General features: G+C 40.8%; 1 long non-coding RNA gene and 1 pseudogene across 1 annotated transcript in view; both read right to left on the reverse strand.

The window, feature by feature from the left end:
* The window catches only part of LOC109117348, a 36,051-nt gene extending 31,105 nt beyond the window's left edge, over positions 1 to 4,946 (reverse strand). Inside the window, exon 1 of the long non-coding RNA XR_002025337.2 lies at positions 4,921 to 4,946. This is a non-coding gene — a long non-coding RNA (uncharacterized LOC109117348). The remainder of the gene's footprint in view (positions 1 to 4,920) is intronic.
* Positions 4,947 to 8,140: 3,194 nt separating this feature from the next.
* LOC104862192 lies at positions 8,141 to 9,982 on the reverse strand (annotated as a pseudogene).
* Between the last annotated feature and the right edge of the window lie 2,073 nt (positions 9,983 to 12,055).

A 12,055-nucleotide genomic window follows, 5' to 3' on the forward strand; every position in this document is an offset into this window, starting at 1 on the left:
CAGGGCTGTGGGGAGAAAGGAACTCTTCCTCATTGTTGGTGGGAGTGCAGACTGGTGCAACCACTATGGAAATCAATATGGAGATACCTCAAACAAGTAGGATTAGAGGTCCCATTTGACCCAGCTATCCCCCTGCTGGGTATCTTTCCAAAGGAATTAAAAGAATCATATTACAGTGATATATGCACACCTATGTTTACAGCAGAACAGTTTGCAATAGCTAAAGATTGGAAACAACCCAAACGCCCATCAGATGGAGACTGGATAAAGAAGATGTACTTTTTCTGTAAAATGGAGTACTACTCAGCCATAAAGAATGAGAAACTAGAGACATTTATAGCTAAATGGATGCACATTGAGGCTATGCTCTTAAATGAAATAAATAGGACACATGAGTAAATACTGAATAGTTTCTCTGGTGTGCAAAGCCAAAAGTGTAAATAAGGTTCAAGTGGTATAACTGATAGTGTGAAGTAGGAAAAAATGGCTAAAGGGGAAGTGGGAAGGGGAGGGGAAAGGAAATAAGAGAAAAGAAAAAATATGCAAAAAGGAAAGAAATGGAAACAAAGCCTTTGTAAATAGGGAAGGGTGAAGGGGATAAAGGGAAGGCAGGGGTATGGGGAAAAAATAAGAACCAAGATATATCATGTAAAGGTACAAGATCCCAGTGATAGATTTAACTGTATTGTTTGCTTTAAATGTACCCATAAACTTAACGAGGGGGGGGTCAAAACTTCAAGAGTTGGACCCAATGGCATATGTCCGTAATTGCATCACTTGGGAGGCTGAAGCAGGAGGATGGTGAGTTTGGGGCCAGCATGGGCTACATAATAAGAACTTGCTTCAAGAACCACCTAAATAAATAAATAAATAAAAATTCAAGAAATTGCCTCACCTAAATTGTTTTTGCTAAAGGTGGAGTAAGTCAGTCTCTAGCACCAGGGAACTTTCTGTAGTACACAGAAGGCATAGCTGTGCCTGCCCTCACCAACCTTTATGATGGGGTGGCTGGCCATGGTGCCGAGCGCCACTATAAAGGGAAGAGGGGTATGGGGAAAAAATAAGAACCAAGATATATCATGTAAAGGTACAAGATCCCAGTGATAGATTTAACTGTATTGTTTGCTTTAAATGTACCCATAAACTTAACGAGGGGGGGGTCAAAACTTCAAGAGTTGGACCCAATGGCATATGTCCGTAATTGCATCACTTGGGAGGCTGAAGCAGGAGGATGGTGAGTTTGGGGCCAGCATGGGCTACATAATAAGAACTTGCTTCAAGAACCACCTAAATAAATAAATAAATAAAAATTCAAGAAATTGCCTCACCTAAATTGTTTTTGCTAAAGGTGGAGTAAGTCAGTCTCTAGCACCAGGGAACTTTCTGTAGTACACAGAAGGCATAGCTGTGCCTGCCCTCACCAACCTTTATGATGGGGTGGCTGGCCATGGTGCCGAGCGCCACTTCTATACCACACAGTTAAACAACTAAAACCGAGTGGAAATGTGCGCCTTACTATTGCCAGGCAGCTTCTAACCCATGGAGATTTGGTAACATCACCCTCCAAAAATGATTAATTTGAGAAAGTCACTTTTACGCCATATAGTTAGAAATGAAAAAAAAAAAAAGAAAAAAGAAAGCAGACTTTGAAAATCCCTCTTTGTCCTGTTTCAGCTTTACACTCCACTACAACAGCTTCTACCTTCAGTATCCTCCAATTTAGCTTTGAATATTTTTCTAAAAGTATCCTGGCTTTCCCCCCGTCTTTCATTTTGACTGTCAGGGGATTTCCTAATCATAACTAGAGATTTTCTGTCAAACTTTTCTAAATTTCCCCTCCCCTTCATTTTTCAACATCGACTTTTTTTGTTGTTGTTTTTGGTACCAGGGATTGACCTTGTACTTGCCAGGAAGGTGCAGCACCACTGAGCTACATCCCTAGCCCTGTCCTTCACTTTTCAACAGTCAGAATGTATGTATGAAAATATACTTTCACATTAATTCTTTGTTTTAGGTATTGGAATTGAACCAGGAGCCTTCAAACTGAGCTACATCTTTATTTTGAGCCAGGTTTTTGCTCTTGCTATTGCTCAGGCTGGGCTTGAAATTATGGTCTTCCTGCCTCAGCCTCTCAGAGTGCTGGGATTCACATCAATCCTTTGTCATTCATTAGTTGTGCTTTCAGAAACCAAGCTCAACAGTAGAGCAACACTGTACCCTGCATAATTACCTTCTTTTGCCTGTTCCTGATTAGATATGCCCTTCCTATCTAAAATATACTTATGAGTTAACCTAATGTTCTTATTTTACATTCAGATACTGGACATCAAGACCCGTTCATGGTTAACTTTTGACCTTTGTCTGGTAATGTGAAGATGATGAGATAATGGAAGAAAATGAGTGCAAAATGTTGGTCTTATTTGAGGAATGTGCTAAAATGATAGGTGAGACAGGATGCAGATACTAGGGCGATGAAATATTTTTCCAGTGTGTATAATACAGAGCTGTGCTCAAGGCCTGCTTATAGTCAATGAATCTAAGATAATTTCAAGATGGAAATATTGTCTTCTTCGTTTCCCACAGAAAGGCACTAAAGTTCTGAGTCATTCAATATCCCAACCAAGATCTTTGGAGGTCATCTAATCCACTTTCTGGTGGTTTTTAAAAATTATTTTATTTTATTTCTTTTTTGTGGTACAGGTAATCAAACACAGGGTCTCGCACATGCTAGGCAACAGCTCTACTACTGAGAGTTCCAATCCCTACCTAATCTTTAATTTACACCTCTAACCCTGTAAAAAGATTTTTGTTTGTTTTGAGACAAGATCTTGCTAAGTTGCTAAGTTGCCCAGGCTGGGCTGGAACTTGCAGTCTTCCTGCCTCAGCCTCCTCAGTAGATGGGATCACAGGTATGCACCACCACACCTATACTCTTACTCTCAGTTTTAAGTCTTACCTATAGGCTAATAATAGTCTATTTCCTGTCTCAGACTTCTGTTCTAAAAATCCTAACTTTTCTGTAAAATTACCTGTTTGTCAATTTCCCCTGGTTGTCCCATGCATGTCCCACATCCCTAGGGTAGAGGCTGAACCACCTGAAACACGAACATCTGCACCACATACTCTTCTCCCTTCCTCTTCCCTTCGGCAAGGGCAATGTAATCTCCCTGGTAGCCCCGCCAGAAATCTGGAAGTCTAGGACCCGTGTGCAAACAGGACCCACGACAGACCACAGCAAGTATTTGTTGTGTGAGCAATTTAATAATTGAGTGAATGAGCTGGAGTAGTCAACCTCAAACCTCAACCAGAAGATTAATTGGTCATAAAGTCCTATATCATAGATCTCTCTCAAATCGTTTCCCCTTTCTTTGATCCCTACCTTACCTCCTTTGCTGGATTGTCAAGGCTAAAATGAGATTAATATACCTGAAAGTGTTTTACAAAGAATAAAACTCAGGGAAAAAAAGAAAGGATAACAACTCCCCTGGAATCTGTTACTAAACTTCACCAGCCCCAATCTGCCTGTTCTTTTCAAACTATGATTACTTTTCTTTCTTGTTTTTTGGTTCTCCTGACCTTTTTGTTTTCTCCATCTGCCTTGACTTTCAGAGGCCCTGCACTCAGTTGTATGGAACTTGGCTCATCCTCACATGTAGGCTTAAAAACTTAGTCCTATACCCTTTTTTTCTGTTCTGTTTTTGTTTTGTTTTTCTGTACTGGAGATTGAACTCAGTGCACATTAGGCAAGTGCTATCCACAGACTGCTTCTGATTATTTCTTAGAGTAAAATCTGTTTACCAAGAAGCCTTGAAGTTCCTCATTGAAAGGGAGCAGATATTCAGCTTTTGTAGTTTCCACAGTACCTTGAGAAACCTTAGGTATAGAGTAAAATTACATAAAAATGCTTACTAACCATAAAAAATGAAATCCTGGCCAGGCACGGTGGTGCATGGCTATATCCTAGAACTGAGCTGGAGCCCAGCCTGGGCAACATAGTATCTTAGTGAGATCCTGTAGCAAAATGAATAAATATTTATTTGTCTGTTTGTGTGCTTTGAGACAGGGTCTCGCTGTGTAGTTCAGTCCGGTCTTGAACTCACTATGTAGCCCAGGCTGGCCTCAAACTCACAGCAATCCTTCTGCCTCTCAGTTTCCTAAATACTGGGATTACAGGCATGTGTACACCACCGTGCCCAGCCAGACTTCACAATAAATGTTTAATAAGGGTAAAATATTTTGCAAAGGCCCTGGGTTGAAGTTCAGCCCCCACTACTGCAAAGAAAAGGAAAGGAAGAGAAAGAAATCCTGCCACTTGCAGCAGTACGAAAATCATTATGCTAAGTGAAATAAGCCAGGCACAGGCAGATGTGAACTCACTTACATGTGGAATATAAAGAAGTTGATTTCGTAGAACTTGAGAGTAGAATAGTGGTTGCCAGAGGCCAGGGAAGATAGAAGGGAGGGAGGGATGGGGAAAGGCTGATGAATGGGAACTAGGTTATAGTTAGAGAGGAGCAAGAAGTTCCGTGTGGTGTTGCCCAGTAGGGTGACTACAGGTAACAATGATACACTGCACATTTTAAAAAGCTAGAAGAAAGGATTTTGAAATTCTTTACCATAATGAAATGATACATGTTTGAGGAGATAGCTATGTTTGAATTGATTTAAATGACATTATAATTATACAGTGTAAGAGCTGGAGGTGTAGCTCAGTGGTACAGTGTGTGCCTGGCATGTGGTCTTGGATTTTATGCCCAGCACCACAAAAAACAAAATGAAGCAAAACAAAAGAAAACACACAATGTACATGCTTTGAAATATCATGTTATTCCATTAATATGTACAAATTAGCATGTATCAGTTAATATATTTAAATAATAGATGCTTATTGATTGACAGACCAACTCTCCTCCATCCTACCTGTTATCGCTAGATGTCCTCCCAAAGCCTCATGCAGTCACGCGGTAGTGGATCTGGGATGTGTGATGCTGGGATAAGGGTGTATCATAACCAAATTAGTCCACTGATTGGTTTAGCAAAGATCTGGGAGTGGATAATGGGATGTGAGTGCTACCTATCCTAAGGGGTAGAATGTAAGGGACAGAAAGAGGGTCACTGCTGTTTGCTTGCTGCTTGTCTTTGCTGGCTTCTGTCTGCCATGAAGTATTTCTTCTCTGCGATGCCCCTTGGCCATGCCACCCTGTTTTGGAGCCAGCCAACCATGAACTGAAATCTCTAAAGACTGTGAGCTGCAATAAATCTTTACTGCTTTAACTTTGGGTGTCAAATATTTTGTCTCAGCAATGAGAAAAGTAACTAAGGTGCTAATACAACCCCACCCCTCCACTATCCTGAGCTTCTCTCTAGGTACTATTTTTTTTTTTTTTTTTTTGGTACCAGGGATTGAAATTGTTCTGTGTTTTTTTTTTTTTTTTTTTTGGCACTGGGATCGAACTCAGGCGCTTGTGCTTGCGAGGCAGGCAGTGGAACCACTGAGCCAAATCCCCAGCTGAATGCTATTCTTTATTCTTTAAAATTTTTCCTTTTTAAGAGATTTAAGAGTTTAGATTAGCTGGAATTTTTAGTTGCTGATGGTATTAAATGTCCAAATGTCCAAAGAGAGCCAGGATGAAAGTGCTGGGCTCCATTATTCACCAAATGGATTCAGTAAAAGAACAAAACAACAACAAAAACTATCATCTATCTATCTATCTGTATATATTGCTTATAAACATGTCTAGGGCTTGGGGTGGGGGGTAGCCCAAAGGTAAAGCACTTACCCTAGCCTGCATGATATCCTGGGTTCCATTCCAACTCTGCAAAACAAACATAAACAAAACCGATACTGTTATGCATGTACCAATATGCCAAACAAACACATTATTCTGTATAACTAATATGCACAAATAAAAGTTAAAAAAAAATCTATACACCTAAAATCAAGTACAGCTCAAATGAAATACCTGACATATATCCTGCAACAATTGTGTAATTTTTAAAAAAGTATTAACGTCTTCCTTTTTGTTACCTGGTATAGCCAGCCCATCAATCACAAAGTCTCATTGTTTCTCTCTGTAAATGTCTTTTAAACGTGGCATTTCTTTTCTGGATTTTATCAGCATTTCAGCTCTGGCCTTGCATGTCTCACCAACTCCATCACCTTGGCTTCTTAATTGGGCCTTTGGCCTTTGTCTTCTTATTCTTATGCAGCTTATGCTCAGCCACAAATTAAATTGTCTCAAATAAAGATATCATAAACCATCCTCCTATCCCAAACCCACATCTCTGGGGATTCCACAGCACTCACTGGTCTGGCACAAATGTTTTGGCCAGATGTTCAAGGACTTCTCAATTTAATCTTACCCTCCTGGTCTACCCTCTCTGACTCATCTTTATAAGAGGTGATGTGAGCTGCCCTTTAAGATCTAAACCTGTCACTTGAGATTTGCAGAGTTAAGCCTACACACAATGGATATAATCTGCAGGAGTAAATCAAGAGATTGCCAACCCTGTAAATGAGCAGCTGGAGATCTTGGGATAGCTAAAACACCATTCAAAACTTGGGTGTGATCTCAGTAAACTGGGATTCAAAAGTGCTTTTTATTTAGGGAGCAGAAATAAACCTTGAACCTGGCTTATAGAAGAGTTAGAGAAGGGAATCTCAGGTGCTCAAAGTGGATGACTGCCATCTTTGAGTCAAGTAGAATATCTTGTATGAAGGGATCAGTGCAGGCTCTGACACCAGAGAATGCTGAAACCATCCACCAATCTCCTTCACTAGTGATCTTGGAGCAGACTGGTTTCCCAAGGGATGAGTCCTGCCTGGGGTAGGCAGGCTGCCCAGGTCAGCTTCCCCACAGGTGGAGGCCTTAGCTTTCATCTGTGCCTCAAGTGTGGCCAATCATCTGTGGGGCGAATGACTAAGGGGAAACACTCCAGCAATAATAATGACAGGTAACAAATGATGTAAATCAAGTTCTGAGTCTGAGGAACAGGACCAGGACCATGGCCAACCAAACACAGGTAGTGTGCCCTGGGAAAGCTTGTCGGCGGGCAAACTGCTCCCCTCTAGACTCCTCTCCATTGCGCAGAGTGGAGCATGCCACTGTAAAACTGCATCACCAGATATCACACGGTCTCATCTGGATTCCATTTCCTCTCCAGTCAACTTTCCACTTTTCTATAGATCTCTTCCCCCATTTTCTCCTGATTTTATTCCTATCTCCCCAGAAACACCTACTTCAAGAAGCCACCTCATCTGACTGCTCTTGTGAGGTCACATGTGCTCAACCAGTGTTGCAACATTGGCACAGGTGTATGTTAGCTTATATCTTCCTGGGGGCAGGAGTGGTATCTTCCTACCTGTAATCCCAGGGCCTAGCACCAGGCAACAGGAATTTAGGGAAAAAAGTCCTGAATATATTCCAGAAGATTCCAGAAACCTGCCTTTCTAGGCCAGACTTCACCCCTGAGCTCCAGGCCCTTGTGTCCAATTTCTGATTGTGTCTAGATGTGACACTGATAACTCAACCTTAATTTGGCTAATAATAAAATTTTATTTTCCATCTTAAATTCCCTTAGTTTATGGCACCATTATCCAAATAACAAGCTAAATTACATGCAAGAGTCCTCCTAAATCCTCTTTCCTTTTTACATCCTACTTTCTTTTTTCCTCATTGTACATCCTACTTCTAATTAGTCACCAAATTTAATCTCTCATTGTTCTTTCATATTTGTCTGCCTCTCACCTCTGGCCCTGGGTATCTCTCATCAGGATGATTGTGATAGTTTTCTTTCCTTTTTTTTTCTTTAGAAGTTGAAGCCTATGAATTTTATATATTTATTTAGAATAAAAATATCTATTTTAGAGGATTGATTTAATCTTATGGTTTTCTGTTTCTCCTGATCCTTGAACATGAAACTGCTTTCAATTCAGAGGTTTAAGATAGGTAATTATTAAATAAACACTCTTTACCTCCCCCTACAAAAAAACCACAGAGCCAAGTTTCCCATTTTACTTCTAGTAAACCACTTTATTTTCAGTTAAAATATTGGCAGCTGCATGAAACAGATTATCAGATATGTCAGCAGGAAGGGATGAGCTATACAAAGGCATTGCAAAAAGTCCCAGAAAGAAAATAAGATGGTAAAAACAACAGGAAAGTAAGAAAACACAGAATAAAATGAGAGAACCGCCAGATATCTGCAGCCTGTATCAGAAATGTGACTTGTGGTCTACGTTCAGCACAACACAAAACCAGAGAACATGTCTCAGCGGGGATCACAGATGTAGTTGGTGCCAGCCAGTGTGGGGGAGATTTTCATTCTAAGGGAGAAGCAACAGAGAGGAATGTGCGGGACAATAACCACGCCTCTGTCTCCCAGCAGTTCTGCTTCTAAGAATGACACAAAGAAAACGATGCAATGTCTTACTGAAGTAACTTGTCACTACATTTAGAAAAAAACTACTCAGAGTCACAGGCACTGGTTCTGGAGAGCAGAGGTGGGCAACCACGCCAACCACGCCCACTCAGAAGAGGGATGTTTATCTGTGTGAGGTCAGAAAAGGGAAGCAGGACTCTACAGCCTGGAAGCCTCTGTATTCATGAGTCTTCTAACCTGAGATCAATCCTCCCTCATGTTTTTCTGTTAAAAAAACAAAAACAAACAAGCAAACAAAAACTTCCCAGCCTAACCTAATATACATACCTGTGCCGGTTTTTATTCTTTTTTATGGCTGCTATGATGGCTCCCCGAGGAAGTGGAAGCAGCAGCCTTCTGAGGTTTCCCTCCATGCACAAATCCATCCAGATCCTTAGGGTCCTCCCGGCTGGGCTCATTTTCCTGATTGTGGAAGTCCGGAGAAGAATCATTTTCCATCCCCACTTCCTGGTTCCCTTTTTTCAATGATTTGGTCCTGAACTCCTGCCAATGCACTTACTGCAGCTGCCGATGTAACTAAAGATTTACTGAACAACAGCTCAGCTTCCTTACACTTCCGGTTTCTTCGATTTTTTTTTTTTTTTTGCTATAGGAGTTTTGTTGTTGTTGGTCAGATACCAATCCATTGCTGTACTTTTGAGTGTCTTGTGTCTTCTAGGCAGCCTCCTTCAAAAGCATAGATCTGTCTCTCCGAGTTTGTCAGTTTTTCCACCAGCTCCTGCTTTTGCTTCAGGAGTCCCACCAGCTCCTGCCAGGTGTCTGGGATCTGCGGCTGGGCTGCCTTGCTGTGTATTACCACGTTGAGCTGGAGCTGATAGTTTTCTGATTGGTCTTCCAGTTCAACTTTTGTTTTTCCTGAATGTGTCTTCCATGCTACTGCTAAAATTATCTTTCAGGCAGTTAACACCTGTAACCCTAGCTGCTTCAGAGGCTGAGGCAGGAGGATTACACCAATTTAGCAATTTAGCAAAGCCCTGCCTCAAAATAAAATAAAAAAAAAAAGGTCTAGGGATGTTGCTTAGTGTTAGAGTGCCCCTGGAGTCATTTCTCAACACAGATGTGTATAATTTGTGTGTGTGGTGGTGATGGGGATACAACTGTTACCATATTATATTCCTGCTTAAGATAAAACAGTGGGTTCCCTACAGGTAGGATACATTCAGCGTGGACATTATGTTATGCAAGACCTTGTATGACCGGACTGCTGGCCACTTCCTTAGTCTCATTTCTTTTCTGTTTTGTTTGTTTATTTGCCTGAGACAAGGTCTCACTATGTTCAGGTTGGCCTTCAACTCACTGTGGAGCCCAGGTTGGCCTTGAACTCATGGTGATCCACCTGTCTTAGCCTCTGGAGTGCCGGGATTACAGGTGTGTGCCACAGCTGGCTAGCCTCATTTCTTACCATTCCACACCACTTAGATCTCACAGTGGTACAGAATACCAGAAAACACCGGCATTCCTCTAAGGAGATCACACATTTGCTCCTTACCTTTGCCCATATCTGAATTTTTCCACATCTGGAGAACTCTTCATTCTTCATATCTAGTTCAAATGTCACCTTCTCTGAGAAGCCTCTGGCAGCCTACACTAAAACAGAGCTGGCTACTTCTTGTTCTGTGAGGCCATTGTACACAATACTGGCTGAATACTCCTTGTCACAAATGCTTGGGACCAGATATGCTTTGAAATCTAAATTGGAGGATTTAGATTCTGGATTCTGGACAGAGGCATGTTTGTACAGACTTTACTCGTTGAGTATCCCTAACAAGAAACTCCATATATCTGACATACGAGTTAGCGCTCAAAATTTCATATTTTGGAGTGTTTCAGATGTTGGATTTTCATATTAGGGATGCTAAACCTGTACATATCACACTACTGCACATTGTATACTCTGGGGCAGTGATTTGCTTCCTTGGCCCAAGGGTGAATTCTGGAAGGCAGGAATTGAATCTTACTTTTGTATCTCCAACACTTTGCCCAGTGCCCAGCAGAGGGTAATGAGCTAACAAATGTCTATTGCACTGAACTCAAGGAGTACACTGGATTGGCATTGTTCCTCATTTTGTCACTTAACCAGCACTTTTAACTCTGCATGCTTCTGTTTCCTTATCTGTAAACTGAGAATAACATGGATAGTAAAGTTTTTGTAAGGACAGGGTGAGAATGACACATGTAAACACCCCAGGCCTGGGGGTTTAAAACTCAGTAAATGTTAGTCATTGCCATTCTTATCCCTTAGGGTCTAGTGCAGTCTTAAAATTCTCTGTGACCTGCTTGACCAACTGTTTCCCTTCATGTCACCTTCTATAAACTACTATAGCACGGATTCATTTAAACATTCATTAAAAATTTCACATTCTGATCATATTTTGATCACATCTATTTCCTAATTTTTAAACTTTGAAGAATGTAAAGGTGTCATTTTGTGGCAGGCGGAATTCTAATATGAACCTCAATGACCCAGGTCCTTCTAAAATCTCTTCCTCTTGGAAGGTAGGCGACATCAGTGAATGTGAGGAGATCTGGCTCCATGATGAGGCTATGTTGTCAACAAAAGGGGTTACCCATGTGGGGCTCACTTCACAGTAAGTCATTAAAGGCTGAGTCTCATAGAACTTGAGAGTTGAATGATGGTTACCAGAGGTTAAGAGGGGAGATGGGAGGAGGAGGGGGGAGAGGGGGAGAGGTGGATCAATGGGCACTGACTTACAATGACCTAACAGTAAGAAGATCTGACGTGCTTTTTCAGTAGCAGTAGGGTCACTATGGGTAACCATAATGTAATACACATTTCAAAAAGCTAGGAGAAATGCGTTTTAATGTTTTCACCATAAAGAAATGATAGATGTCTGAGGAGAGAGATATATTTAACATTATTTGAACATTACACAATGCATACATGTATTGAAGCATCACATGGTACTTCATCAGTAGGTTCAATATGCATGTTAAAAGTTAAAACAAACAGACAGACAAAAAAACCCAGTTGAGTTTTCTGCAGCCAAAGGCAGAAGGAGAATCAGAGATTGAAAGCAGAAGATGAAAGACTTGCCCTTGCTGCCGGAAGGTGCAGGGGAAGGACTTGTATGTTCAAGATCGGAGAGCAATGCCCTATAGACAGTCAGTGAGGAAACAGGACATCAGTAGCCACAAAGAGGTAGATGTCAGGTGAGTAAGCTTAGCAGAGGATTTGAGATCAGTTTGGCTAACATCGCGACATCACCTTTGTGATACTTTCAGCAGAGAATGTTGCTCTGCCAAGCCAAGATTCTGTCCTCCAGGGCTGGATGCTTCTTATTTGAAGCCTGTAAGTGATCACTTTTGTCATACGATAACCAAAAACTAATATGTAGTTCTTTTCAGTGCCCTCATTGAGCAAAACATAATTTAATATTATATTCAATAACTATTCACTAAGAAAACATTAATAATTGAAATGACGTTATCTTATCACCAGTAAAACTCTACGTTAACTGGCCTTCTCTACTTATTATTAACATTTTTAAAAAGTTCAATAAAGATTTTTAAAAAATTTGTCATGCTTATTTTATATTTATTAAATTGCTAACAACACTTTTTTTTTTTTTTTTTTTTTTGAGACAGGGTTTCA

The sequence above is a fragment of the Fukomys damarensis genome, unplaced genomic scaffold (genome assembly GCF_012274545.1).
Source record: "Fukomys damarensis isolate Sample0158 unplaced genomic scaffold, DMR_v1.0_HiC HiC_scaffold_38, whole genome shotgun sequence".
Lineage (NCBI taxonomy): Eukaryota > Metazoa > Chordata > Mammalia > Rodentia > Bathyergidae > Fukomys > Fukomys damarensis.